The 15,354-nt window shown below is 31.3% G+C and overlaps 1 protein-coding gene and 1 long non-coding RNA gene across 3 annotated transcripts in view; one reads left to right on the forward strand and one right to left on the reverse strand.

The window, feature by feature from the left end:
• hig (locomotion-related protein hikaru genki) overlaps nucleotides 1-15,354 on the reverse strand; it is a 781,895-nt gene that overhangs the window by 726,399 nt on the left and 40,142 nt on the right. The gene's annotated exons all lie outside the window — the stretch shown is intronic.
• Nucleotides 9,603-10,924, forward strand: LOC141449687 (uncharacterized). The gene is made up of 2 exons (XR_012455647.1): nucleotides 9,603-10,084; nucleotides 10,739-10,924. It is a non-coding gene; the product is annotated as an uncharacterized lncRNA (long non-coding RNA).

Below are 15,354 nucleotides of genomic sequence, written 5' to 3' on the forward strand. Positions count from 1 at the left end.
ACTATTGGATAAAAAAAATCAGTTTGGTCTACTTTCGCGACTTACTTCTCTCCCAATTTACTCACCTACAATTTTGTGTGTGTGTGTTTTTTTTAAGCAATTAGAATTTAATTCGGGTTTTCCCGAATCAAAAGAACAGACTTTCAAAAATGCGATTTATCTATAAGTTACGGTAAGAAATGATTAATTTCGAGGAGATTTAATATCAAACTCCTTAACAAAAACTTACAGTTTAAAATGTTAAGTATAAGGGTTGATTAAACGCCAAAAGGTACACAAATCAGCAAGTACCCAACATTTCATTAATACTTCATTAATATTTAAATAATTCTACTGCATTTATTTTCATTAATAAGTTATTTTTTAGAATTTATTAGATGTCACAGACCCTTATGCTGGCCATTTTCGTCTACAAAATATATGTTCAAGTAGCACTGTAGATTGACTGTAATATCTAGTTATCTATAATAATGAAACTATTAATTACAGGTTAAAAAGAAAAACGTTACAAAAAAAAAAAAATTATGAGGCTAAAAAATTCAAAACTTTTTTTTAAAAGAAACTTCACCAACATACATCAATGATTTTCAAAAATCGTTGGTTTAAGTTCATTCTTCGATTAAAGCAATTGTTATTTTATGAAGTAGTCAAACGTTTGTAATAATTATCTGGCTTTATCGCAAGTAACATAGTTTTCTTCAATTACATTCTCAATGTAGGTATTCATCCCACAATGTTGTATATATGTAATATAAAGTAAATAAGATATGCATATTTTTAGGACAGCTAATTATTCCAGTATTTTACTATAAGTAAAATTAGGAGGTCTAAATTAAATTACAATCGAGAAATCAATAATTGTTGTTGAATAATCTACTTGTTATAACTGTGTGTTATTTGTGCTCTCGAATATTTCGGTAAGACGAATTCAAGACAGTAGCCTACTCTAACTTTGTCTTTTTCTACTTTAACATGCTTGTACATATATGTGATTTATCATAATTATAACAAAGAAATATTATAAATGAAGTGGCCAGCATAAGGGTCTGTGACATCTAATAAATTCTAAAAAATAACTTATTAATGAAAATTAATGCAGTAGAATTACTTAAATATTAATGAAGTATTAATGAAATGTTGGGTACTTGCTGATTTGTGTACCTTTTGGCGTTTAATCAACCCTTATACTTAACATTTGAAACTGTAAGTTTTTGTTAAGGAGATTTTTGTACCTTTTGGATAGATTTTCCTTTTTGTCTATTTTACAAAGTTACATATCTGCTTTACAGATATTTTAAAATTTGGAATAAGCAATTCTATAATTATAACCTGATAAGGTGTTAAGTCGAAACCGTAACTACCACTGGAGAGATCTTTTTAAAGAATGATTATAGTTGCGGTCCCCCAAACCATCCCCAATAACAATGTTTTTGAAAAAGCGTTTTGAATAACATAGGAAGGTATTTGTACGTAAATAGCAAAATTAAACTGCGATTTCAGTACTTCCTTTTAAGAGGAGTAAGAAAAATAAACTACGATTGCAGTACTTCTCCTTAAAAGGCAAAGAGGTAAAGATTTTTTAATCGAACGACAATTCATTGATTTAAATCGGTTCACTCATTGATAATTTAAACGATTGCAGTACTTCCTCTTAGTAGGTGCAAGAGCATCAGCAACGTAGAGGAGCTTTAACCACTTATTCGAGCTGAATTTTATCAAAATCGTACTAAGCGTTATAGAAATATTGGTAATAATAGTTTTAGAAAGGGCCTTATTTGGGTGGGGCGAACTCCCCTCCTTATGAGGCACGGCGTCGAGACTTTTAAAGTACAAATCTGTACAAAATTTCGATTCGAATGATACTTCGGTCGGTTCACGTGTCGATAATTTGAAAAGATTGCTATACTTCCCCTTAACAAGTGTAAGAGCTGATCGCCGCTTTAATGTTACGTAGGGGAGCCCTAACCCTATCATCCTACCAAATTTTATCAAAATCGGGTCAAGATTTACAGTGTAATTAGTAATAATAATTTTGGAGGGGGCCTTGCATAAAGGGGGCTAACTCCTCTCCCATTCAATGTACAGGATCGAGACCCCCAAAAGGCACATCTACATAAAATTCCGAATCGAATGACACCTCACTCATGAAAATCGGTTCACGCGTTTAGGCGCTACGTTGTTTACAAAAAAGGTAACAAGAACAAGAACAAGAACAAGAACATTTTTTGAAAAAGCCGTTTTTGCTCATTTTCGGCAACTTTTTTATCGAAACCTATTAAATCTGGGTCGTTACAAAACAAATACAGTGATAAAGGAGGGTTTGCCCTATAATTTAAAGAAAATTTGGGAATTTTATCTTTTATAGAAAAAGAGAAAAAAATTGTCAAAGTTGGGTGTTTTTCAACGTTACGCTTTTTCGTGCAGTTTTTGACGATCAACCCTTATACAACTGTCCTACCGGACAGTTTTAATGAAAGTGTTCCCTGTTTTGCAGGAATGTACTGGAGAATGTATACATACGTACCACTTCCTAGGTGAATCTGGCGTGTTAACTGGATTCAGGCTATCAGTTTTCAATAATAAAAAAAGATTAATTTAAGCGAATGTATAGCCGTTCACAATGGAAATGTTCGCGAAAAATTGTTTAACTATTTAAGAGCCGCTACCACCTAGTAAAATTTCACTTTTTTCTAGCGAAATAGTTAAATTATTTAGTTTGCGAGTGTCTAGCTACCATTCTATGAGAACATGTCTAGTTTGTTGCCTTGTCATTTTGTCTGCTTTTTAAAAGTTTTTTTCTTTATTTTATTTTTAATTTTTTTATAAAACTTTGCATACTTTTTATTTAAACAATGTTTAACATTTTGTGAAACTTTTGTGTTTATATAATTGTTAGTTTTGCAGTAATTAAAATTTCAAGTAATTATTTTATTAGGAATTTTAGAAATCATTATTTTAATAGCAATCAATAGTAATAGATAAAGAATAATTATACTTACTTTTTTTACTAATGAAAAAAATAATTGCTTATTGCGTATAATTATTTTTTTTTTAAATCTTTTATTGAATCTCCTTAACAAAAACTTACAGTTTAAAAAGTTAAGTATAAGGGTTGATTAAACGCCAAAAGGAACACAAATCAGCGAGTACCCAACATTTCATTAATACTTCATTAATACTTAACTAATTCTACTGCATTAATTTTCATTAATAAGTTATTTTTTAGAATTTATTAGATGTCACAGACCCTTATGCTGGCCATTTTCGTCTACAAAATATATGTTCAAGTAGCACTGTAGATTGACTGTAATATCTAGTTATCTATAATAATGAAACTATTAATTACAGGTTAAAAAGAAAACGTTATAAAAAATTAAAAAAAATTATGAGGCTAAAAAATTCAAAACTTTTTTTTATAAAAAACTTACATCAATGATTTTGTTTATTTTATTTATTTATTTTTATTTTTAAATAAAAATCGTCGGTTTAAGTTCATTCTTCGATTAAAGTAATTGTTATTTTATGTAGTAGTCAAACGTTTATAATAATAGGTAATAATTATCTGGCTTTATCGCAAATAATATAGTTTTCTTCAATTATATTCTCAATCTAGGTATTCATCCCACAATGTTGTATATATGTAATATAAAGTAAATAAGATATGCATATATTTAGGACAGCTAATTATTCCAGTATTTTACTATAAGTAAAATTAGGGGGACTAAATTAAATTACAATTGAGAAATGAATAATTGTTGTTGAATAATCTGCTTGTTATTAACTGTGTGTTATTTGTGCTCACGAATATTTCGGTAAGACGAATTCAAGACAGTAGCCTACTCTAACTGTCTTTTTCTACTTTAACATGCATGTACAAATTTATGTGATTTATCATAATTATAACAAAAAAATATTATAAATGAAGTGGCCAGCATAAGGGTCTGTGACATCTAATAAATTCTAAAAAATAACTTATTAATGAAAATTAATGCAGTAGAATTAGTTAACTATTAATGAAGTATTAATGAAATGTTGGGTACTCGCTGATTTGTGTACCTTTTGGCGTTTAATCAACCCTTATACTTAACTTTTTAAACTGTAAGTTTTTGTTAAGGAGATTTTTGTACCTTTTGGATAGATTTTCCTTTTTGTTTATTTTACAAAGTTACATATCTTCTTTACAGATTTTTTTAAAATTTGGAATAAACAATTCTATCATTATAATCTGATAAGGTGTTAAGTCGGAACCGTAACTACCAATGGAGAGATCTTTTTAAAGAATGATTATAGTTGCGTTCCCTCAAACCATCCTCAATAACAATTTTTTTGAAAAAGCGTTTTGAATAACATAGGAAGGTATTTGTACGTAAATAGCAAAATTAAACTGCGATTTCAGTACTTCCTTTTAAGAGGAGTAAGAAAAATAAACTACGATTGCAGTACTTCTCCTTAAAAGGCAAAGAGGTAAAGATTTTTTAATCGAACGACAATTCATTGATTTAAATCGGTTCACTCATTGATAATTTAAACGATTGCAGTACTTCCTCTTAGTAGGTGCAAGAGCATCAGCAACGTAGAGGAGCTTTAACCACTTATTCGAGCTGAATTTTATCAAAATCGTACTAAGCGTTATAGAAATATTGGTAATAATAGTTTTAGAAAGGGCCTTATTTGGGTGGGGCGAACTCCCCTCCTTATGAGGCACGGCGTCGAGACTTTTAAAGTACAAATCTGTACAAAATTTCGATTCGAATGATACTTCGGTCGGTTCACGTGTCGATAATTTGAAAAGATTGCTATACTTCCCCTTAACAAGTGTAAGAGCTGATCGCCGCTTTAATGTTACGTAGGGGAGCCCTAACCCTATCATCCTACCAAATTTTATCAAAATCGGGTCAAGATTTACAGTGTAATTAGTAATAATAATTTTGGAGGGGGCCTTGCATAAAGGGGGCTAACTCCTCTCCCATTCAATGTACAGGATCGAGACCCCCAAAAGGCACATCTACATAAAATTCCGAATCGAATGACACCTCACTCATGAAAATCGGTTCACGCGTTTAGGCGCTACGTTGTTTACAAAAAAGGTAACAAGAACAAGAACAAGAACAAGAACATTTTTTGAAAAAGCCGTTTTTGCTCATTTTCGGCAACTTTTTTATCGAAACCTATTAAATCTGGGTCGTTACAAAACAAATACAGTGATAAAGGAGGGTTTGCCCTATAATTTAAAGAAAATTTGGGAATTTTATCTTTTATAGAAAAAGAGAAAAAAATTGTCAAAGTTGGGTGTTTTTCAACGTTACGCTTTTTCGTGCAGTTTTTGACGATCAACCCTTATACAACTGTCCTACCGGACAGTTTTAATGAAAGTGTTCCCTGTTTTGCAGGAATGTACTGGAGAATGTATACATACGTACCACTTCCTAGGTGAATCTGGCGTGTTAACTGGATTCAGGCTATCAGTTTTCAATAATAAAAAAAGATTAATTTAAGCGAATGTATAGCCGTTCACAATGGAAATGTTCGCGAAAAATTGTTTAACTATTTAAGAGCCGCTACCACCTAGTAAAATTTCACTTTTTTCTAGCGAAATAGTTAAATTATTTAGTTTGCGAGTGTCTAGCTACCATTCTATGAGAACATGTCTAGTTTGTTGCCTTGTCATTTTGTCTGCTTTTTAAAAGTTTTTTTCTTTATTTTATTTTTAATTTTTTTATAAAACTTTGCATACTTTTTATTTAAACAATGTTTAACATTTTGTGAAACTTTTGTGTTTATATAATTGTTAGTTTTGCAGTAATTAAAATTTCAAGTAATTATTTTATTAGGAATTTTAGAAATCATTATTTTAATAGCAATCAATAGTAATAGATAAAGAATAATTATACTTACTTTTTTTACTAATGAAAAAAATAATTGCTTATTGCGTATAATTATTTTTTTTTTAAATCTTTTATTGAATCTCCTTAACAAAAACTTACAGTTTAAAAAGTTAAGTATAAGGGTTGATTAAACGCCAAAAGGAACACAAATCAGCGAGTACCCAACATTTCATTAATACTTCATTAATACTTAACTAATTCTACTGCATTAATTTTCATTAATAAGTTATTTTTTAGAATTTATTAGATGTCACAGACCCTTATGCTGGCCATTTTCGTCTACAAAATATATGTTCAAGTAGCACTGTAGATTGACTGTAATATCTAGTTATCTATAATAATGAAACTATTAATTACAGGTTAAAAAGAAAACGTTATAAAAAATTAAAAAAAATTATGAGGCTAAAAAATTCAAAACTTTTTTTTATAAAAAACTTACATCAATGATTTTGTTTATTTTATTTATTTATTTTTATTTTTAAATAAAAATCGTCGGTTTAAGTTCATTCTTCGATTAAAGTAATTGTTATTTTATGTAGTAGTCAAACGTTTATAATAATAGGTAATAATTATCTGGCTTTATCGCAAATAATATAGTTTTCTTCAATTATATTCTCAATCTAGGTATTCATCCCACAATGTTGTATATATGTAATATAAAGTAAATAAGATATGCATATATTTAGGACAGCTAATTATTCCAGTATTTTACTATAAGTAAAATTAGGGGGACTAAATTAAATTACAATTGAGAAATGAATAATTGTTGTTGAATAATCTGCTTGTTATTAACTGTGTGTTATTTGTGCTCACGAATATTTCGGTAAGACGAATTCAAGACAGTAGCCTACTCTAACTGTCTTTTTCTACTTTAACATGCATGTACATATTTATGTGATTTATCATAATTATAACAAAAAAATATTATAAATGAAGTGGCCAGCATAAGGGTCTGTGACATCTAATAAATTCTAAAAAATAACTTATTAATGAAAATTAATGCAGTAGAATTAGTTAACTATTAATGAAGTATTAATGAAATGTTGGGTACTCGCTGATTTGTGTACCTTTTGGCGTTTAATCAACCCTTATACTTAACTTTTTAAACTGTAAGTTTTTGTTAAGGAGATTTTTGTACCTTTTGGATAGATTTTCCTTTTTGTTTATTTTACAAAGTTACATATCTTCTTTACAGATTTTTTTAAAATTTGGAATAAACAATTCTATCATTATAATCTGATAAGGTGTTAAGTCGGAACCGTAACTACCAATGGAGAGATCTTTTTAAAGAATGATTATAGTTGCGTTCCCTCAAACCATCCTCAATAACAATTTTTTTGAAAAAGCGTTTTGAATAACATAGGAAGGTATTTGTACGTAAATAGCAAAATTAAAATAAACTACGATTGCAGTACTTCTTCCTAAAAGGCAAAGAGGCAAAGATCTTTTAATCGAACGACAATTCATTGATTTAAATCGGTTCACTCATTGATAATTTAAATGATTGCAGTACTTCCTCTTAGTAGGTGCAAGAGCATCAGCAACGTAGAGGAGCTTTAACCACTTATTCGAGCTGAATTTTATCAAAATCGGACTAAACGTTATAGAAATATTGGTAATAATAGTTTTAGAAAGGGCCTTATTTGGGTGGGGGCAAACTCCCCTCCTTATGAGGCACGGCGTCGAGACTTTTAAAGTGCAAATCTGTACAAAATTTCGATTTGAATGACCCTTCATTCATGCAAATCGGTTCACGTGTCGATAATTTGCAACGATTGCTATACTTCCCCTTAATAGTGTAAGAGCAGATCGTCGCTTTAATGTTACGTAGGGGAGCCCTAACCCTATCATCCTACCAAATTTTATCAAAATCGGGCCAAGATTTACAGAGTAATTAGTAATAATAATTTTGGAGGGGGCCTTACATAAAGGGGGCTAACTCCTCTCCCATTCAATGTACAGGATCGAGACCCCCAAAAGGCACATCTACATAAAATTCCGAATCGAATGACACCTCATTCATGAAAATCGGTTCACGCGTTTAGGCGCTACGTTGTTTACAAAAAAGGTAACAAGAAGAAGAAGAAGAACAAGAACAAGAACATTTTTTGAAAAAGCCGTTTTTGCTCATTTTTGGCAACTTTTTTCTCGAAACCTATTAGATATGGGTTGTTACAAAAAAATTGCAGTTATAAAGGAGGGTTTGCCCTATAATTTAAAGAAAATTTGGGAATTTTATCTTTTATAGAAAAAGAGAAAAAAATTGTCAAAGTTGGGTGTTTTTCAACGTTACGCTTTTTCGTGCAGTTTTTGATGATCAACCCTTATACAACTGTCCTATCGGACAGTTTTAATTTACAACTACAACAAGATTGTTGAAACAAGTAAATGTGGTACATGATTAAAAAAATAACGATGAAAATATACGATTGGAGAAGGCACCCAGCAGTGTCACTCCATTATCGTGGACATAGTATGTATGCTCATATGACAGGCCATCTTCTCTTCAATCTTCTTGGAGGATCACCTGGTGATTGCAGAAGAAGATAGTTTTTCGATTAGAGGGTTAGGATGAGCTGCTGACTTTTGAGAAAAAGGAGTTATAGCGTATAATTGTGTTCAGTATTTTAAAGATTTTTTAAAATTTATTTGCTAATTTACACCAGCGCTAGATACACTATTAGTAGTCAATGGCAATAACAGACACCACTACAAACTCACTAATTGAGGGGAGAAGGGGAGAATTGAGAGTGAAGAACGAAGAAATAATTTTAAGGATAAGTTAATTTTTATCAAACGAATAACTTAGATTGTTTTTATTTAATTTTATAAGAAGAACCCCAAATGAAAAACAATAGCAGTCGATCATGTCTAAAGTGAAAATCCTAAGGCAGCTGTTCGAATAAAATCCTAAGGTAGCATAAAATTATGAAAGCAGCTCTCATTTATTATTATTTTCTGTATATTTTGCGGGCTCGGAACCAAGGTTTGGGAAACTTGGTTCCGGTCCTCTACCTAAAGTGTTTAACCGCTTCGATTCCGCTAGATAAAACGTAACTTTACTAATTTTTTTTTTTTTTTTTTCTACGCTCGCTCTTTTTCTCGAAAATAGTTAGTCTTGCCTTAAGCTACCTTCATGATTTTTGGCTCCTTTCACCGCCTCAAATAAGGGTATAATTAAGGTGTCTCCATAGCTTACCACAGAACATACAAGTTTCTGATTAAACAAACAATCTCGACATAGAACATTGAAGCATTCATGACCACTGCCCACATTCCAAAAAAAAAAAATACTAGGCAATAATTTTGGAAAAGATAACATTTTTAAGAAAACCCATCGGAAAATTATCATTTTTAAGTTACAGAGATCTACGAAGAGGCTAACTATCTATCAAAACGGCTAAATTCTGTTTCTATCTTCTATTCATACGGATTTAATATAAAAAAATCCATTTTCAATTAGTAAATTGAATTACATTAGTTTTAATGTATTATTTTCTTCAAGAAAAATATAATAAAATAATGTAATCTTATCTAATTATCTTCCTTCAATACTTAGCTTGACAACAAACAATAAACCTCTAAAAAATTACATTGATTCCAAAAATACCCGCCAGCTCAGAAATCCTTATTATTTATTTGCTGATGTTAGTGTGACTAAAATAAGTGAAACAAATTTAAGATTAATTTGAATAGATTATTCCTTCACTAGATACAGCTCCTTGGCTCATATCGTGCCGTATACGTTAGGGATATCGGTAAAAAGATTAAATATTATCTATCTGTTTGTCTACACAAATAGACGTTATGCTGTTTGATCTAATGATCTTGATAACCTTACAGTATTGCCGATTGACAATCAGTAGTTAATTTGCATCCATCTGAATAGCAACATGCGCACTTTAGTTTTATTGTTTGTGATTGTTTCAATATTTCTGAACTTTTCTTCGCAATTTTCAACACAAATTTCAGACCATGATGGAAGAACTTATCATATAATAGATTCGCCATATAGGTGCCCGCAAGGTGCTTCATTCCAAAATGGAAGATGTATATATGATACGCGATATAGGCACGCGTGGTGCCCGCAAGGTATGTCATTCCAAAATGGAAGATGTGTATATGATAGGCCAAATGGGTACGAGTGGTGCCCGCAAGGTATGACATTCAAACAAGGAAGATGTGCTTACGGAAAATAGGTAATTCTTTCTAAATTAATTTAATTTCTGTATTAATCAGGGGCTTGAAATATTAATGAGCATTTCCCAACCGCAATTCATTCAATACTGACAGACAAACCAATTAAAAATCGGAACTTGTGATTAGCATTTGGTCATTTAAACTCTTTAGAGTACCAGTAATATGAACTTGCTTTGGATTAAGGAATTAATCGCAAAAGAAAAAGACATGAACACTACAAACATTCAGAACGGAAATGAATCCAATCTTTGATGTTGACCATGTAAAATAAATTACTATAGTTGATCATAAATAATAATCCCTGAAGATGACCTAGTTCCTGGGTGGAAAGCTTGACAAAAAGTTAATAAAAAAGTATTACTGAAATTGGCAATGATCCTTCTTCCCGCTATTTAAGCTTAGACTTATTCACCAATCGCAGGGATGGTTTCAACAGTGTACAGAGAAAAGCTCCGGGTGCCAATGAGCTCAGTGTTGACCCTACTCAAATTTATTTAAACAATTAATTAATTAAATAAAGAAGATACAAAATAAAAGTTACTAAAGTTACTGCAGAAGAAGCTAACAGAAATTTAAAAAAATTAGTTCAGCTGAAGAAAAGTTAAATATTTATGTTCTTCGATTAATTAATACTTGATATGATTCATTTTCAGGGGCGAACTGTTGAAGTGAAGTTTCTGACGTCACCCGAATGAAGTTATCTTGGGAAAGTAGAAAAAAAAAAAAAATAGTACAGATATTATTATACAGGCATTTTTTTTGTAATTAATCTATTGATTCTAGAATTAATCTAGGGTCCAGAATTAATAAACCAATAATTTCAGTTGTTTTCATTTAAATTTTCGATTATGCTCATTTATTTTTATTAATGCATGAAAAATATTTCATGAATATCACAAGTTATGCATAAGGCTCTATCCTTAATACCAAATAAATAAATAATAATTTTTAGTTTGCTTCTATAGTTTTGTTTTGTCTTACACTCACTTGTATTTCTTTATAGAATATAGTTAAAAGTTATGGCAACCTTGGCAGACGGATTGAGGTCCAGATCAAGTAAATTGATTGTTGTTTTCTATTAATTTGTAGCACTTAAAACAATTAATTTACTTTATTCTTACTCACCTCCAATAATCATTGCGAAAAACTGAAATTTCTGAATAAGAATTTATAAATTGAAAATAATTTAGAATTATTGAAGTTAGACGGAATTTGGATGTGGATTTTATTTTTTTGAAGTCAAGATCTTACAAATCTTATATTAAGTGATTTTATACTGAAGTACACATAGCAAATCTTCCGAATAATAAGGAATTTTACTTAAATAATGAAATGAGTTTTTTATAAAGCAAATTTATTTTACTAAATTGCAATCACTGTTAATATTTTACTGTCTAATAGTTAAATACGCCTTTAATTTGTGAATTTGGTAAACATTTCAACGAAGTTATACTGCCTAGCCTAAATTAAACCAGTGGGTGCCAGGAATGAAATCATTCGACCTAATATTAATATTTGTACTTGGTATATCGCATATTATACCCAAATTAACTTGAAAGTAAGATAAAAATTAAAAATTATAAGCAATATTGCTGTATATCGAGAGATGTCGTCACTGCCCTAAATAGTGAAATGTGCTACTAAATATCGTAGGTCGAAGAGTTAAAATAAAAAAATAATTTTTCCGACATTCTTGCAATACATAGTATAGAAATGATGCCATATTGGTGGAGTCGCTTGGTAGAGGAGTTGTTGAAACGTGAGACAAGGTGACCAGGACAGAGATGGTGGTAAAAGGACACGATAGTGAATTGGTGAGAAGAACAGTACGTGTAAGGCATAGTGACCCGGAGCAGTAGGTATCTGAGTAGAGACGGCACTAGTGCAGTGTTGTTGAGGTAGTGTGTAGACTATTGTTGGCGATGAAGTTGAAGAGCAGCAGTAAGAAGTGTAGTCTAGAATGTCCTCTAGGACCAGAGAATGAAAGGAGAGTCGCGGAGAGTGTGAGGAAGTGGTCTGCTCCTGGGCACCATCTTACTTCTATGCACTAGGAACGGGCGATTGTCGGTGGGTTGTGACTGCAGATAAATCAGCAGAATGCTCTCCATGTGAACTAGACTCGGCCAGACCTGGCTTGTCTCGTATTCCACCAGCTGGGGTCAGAAAAACAAGCAGACTCTGAAGCCCAGTTAATAAACAACTCCCTTGGTCTTGCCGCTCTAATATATGTGCATTTAGAGAGAATGTACAAAGTAAATTGCTTATTTTAGATGAGGTCTGTTAATCTTTTCTTTAAAAAATATTTGATTAGATGACTCGAACGACTTTTTCATTCTAATACGTCGGCTTCCAAACTTTTACATTTTTTTAAATGATTATTTTTTAATATTTTAATTTTTAAACATATTTACTTTTTAATAATACAATGATAAAAATAATAATTGCATTTTTCCGGTAGGACAGTTGCATAAGGGTTGGTCGTCAAAAACTGCACGGAAAAACGTAATGTTGAAAAACAATCAACATTGAAAAATTTTGTTTTTTCCTACAAATGAAACTCCCAAATTTTTTTAAAAATGTAGAGCTAATCCTCGTTTATACGAGTATTTATTTTATTTTATTATTCTTTTTTTTGCTACTACGTTGATTAAATAGATTTTGAGAAAAGTGTTACCAAGAATGGCATTTTTAAAGATTGAACTTGATCTTCTTGCTGTCGTTGTTTTTTGTTGTTACCTTTTTTGTAAACATCGTCGCGCCTAAACACGTAAACCGATTTCCATGAATGAGGTGCCATTTGCTTTTGGAATTTCATGTAGCGGTACAACGAATTGGAAAGGAGTTAGCACAATTTATGAATGACTCTTTCTTAAACGAAGAAAAGAAGAAGTGACAATTCTAGTTTGATATCTCTTTGCTCTTTTCGAGACAAGAATTGTAAATGCAGTTTAATTTTTTATTACTTTTCTTAAGGGGATGCACTGAATTCGTGGTTTAATTTCCCAAATGGAATTTCTATTTACTTACAAATGCAACAAATACTTTCCATTTTTATACACTAAGCTTCATTTTAAACTATGTCTCCAATGGTAGATAAACTTTCTCAGTACCAAGTTATCGTAAAAATATTGCTTATTTTAAATGTTAGGTAAATATGCAAATCAGATATGCCGGTAAAAATATTTAGTGTATAAATACTACAATATCGCATTGTGGTACTTGGGTTCGATTCCCGGTCTTAGGCCTTGGATTTTATTTAATGGTTAATAAAAGACAGTAAAGTATGTTTGCTAGTCGCCTCCGTCCACGACACCTAATTGGTAGTTGGACGTTAAGCCCCGCCTGAAAAAGTAGGCAATTACTTTACTTTTTAGTACTATAATGTAACCGTGGCAAACACAAAAACTAACTATCAGCCCAGTCTGAAATCCCAATCAGTACTTCAGATTGCCGACAATCCACTGAGTTCATACATAAGGAGTAAACCAAGTGTAAACCTTCCATTTCTAATAGTTTATTTGACAAAAAGCCCTTCAACCAAATGATTACATCAGAAATTTTTGCCATTTTTCTGGTTTTAGATTTGCTCGCGCAAATGGGCAAACATTAAATCTATTTTCACACGTTAATAAGAGAATGAAAAATATATTTAAAAAATAAATATTAGTAATTAATATGTGAACCTGCTTTGACATGAGTTATGTTACGCAGTATACAGGGAGTAAATGATAATACATGGTCGTAAAGCAGGCAAAGAATGTAACGTTATATGTTATATGAGGCTGGTGCTTGTGTTATATTAACAGATATTCACAGTTTGAAGCGCTTACCTGATATGAATATTCATACCATACATAAGGTTGATCTTACAAGGATAAAGTCTGCAATCTAGTTAGTACAGGAGAACGTATAACATATTGTTCTATTCATTATACAAAGTACACAAATTAAGTAACACATATACAGAAACTTGTAAAACATAACCAAACAGGTTGCAATTTAAATAATATTCTAATCAATGTTAGGCGAACTAATCCTAAAAGAAGGAGGAACAAATTAATTTGGATAGAGTGAGGGAATTTTATTTGCAATAACATGGTCTCATGTTTTTCGTACCCAATCCTAATTCTGACAGGATCTAACAAGGTTAGCTAGGAATTTGATTTCACTTGTTAGAGGTTATAGATCGATGGTATTATAATTTGGTTTCTAGGAAATAGGAAGGCAGTGGAAGGTTGGCCCCCTTAGATCAAATTGCATGAGTGCAATTCTATTATTTTTTCATTCCAAGAGCTCAGCGACTCACAGCTAAAGAACTACAGTCGCAAATACCCACACCTAGATAATAAATTATCTTCAAATTCGGAACTTCAAAATATACTTAATTCTTGTATAACAGAACCTCTCCATCTCTTTCCAGAACTGCCCTAAAAGAAATTGTCCAACAAAAATGGTACGAGTACAAGTTATCGATTTAAACTGGTAAAGGATTTTAGAATAATTGCTCAATGAAATAGGACAGATCAAAGCAGCTAGACTATTCTGGTTTTCTAAGCCACCAAGAAATCTTGCGTTCGCAAAAGTCACAGAAGCTTTGCCACAGAAGATTTAGCTTAAGGATTTCTTTAGAGATTAAAAACTTGAGAAGGAATGATCTAAGGAACCTAGTGGCGCTGATTAATTGCCGAACATGCACTTGTAGCTTGGTCACTTGTTCAACAAGAATAACGACAGACACAGTGTCAATAGAGTAGACTGAGGACATTGTTCCACGCTTTCTGCAATGAACACTGAGCAACATTGAAGAGGATGTTATTCAAAAGGACAATTTTATAAAAGTAGCTTTAATGGATTTAAAGGCAGATAGGCTTAGAGATAACTAGTGTAAAGATTGAATAAAAGAGTTCCATAGAAGATAGCGTTCCCTGTTAGGTAGTTAGAGTATTTTTGCCGTCTGTGCATTTGCCTCAGCGCCACCTACTCGAAAAACATCAATTTTTAAATACCAAATTTATTTAAACTTCTTACCAGTATTTTATACCAAATGTCAGTCAACTCAGAAATTGTGTGATAAAATAATGAGTAACATAAATTATTAATGAGAAAGTTTTCTGGTCCCTTCAAAAAATTATTTGCGAAAGACTTACATATTTAATATTACATTATCTCGATTAAAAAAACACACAAATTACCCTAAAAGGACAACTTCATCCCTTCTCAGCTCTAAATCGAATTTTTAGAAAACTTGTGGTTCAAATAAATGTTACAG

Source organism: Rhodnius prolixus, unplaced genomic scaffold (genome assembly GCF_049639745.1).
Source record: "Rhodnius prolixus isolate KJV_2025 unplaced genomic scaffold, Rpr scaffold_2, whole genome shotgun sequence".
NCBI classification, from domain to species: Eukaryota; Metazoa; Arthropoda; class Insecta; order Hemiptera; family Reduviidae; genus Rhodnius; species Rhodnius prolixus.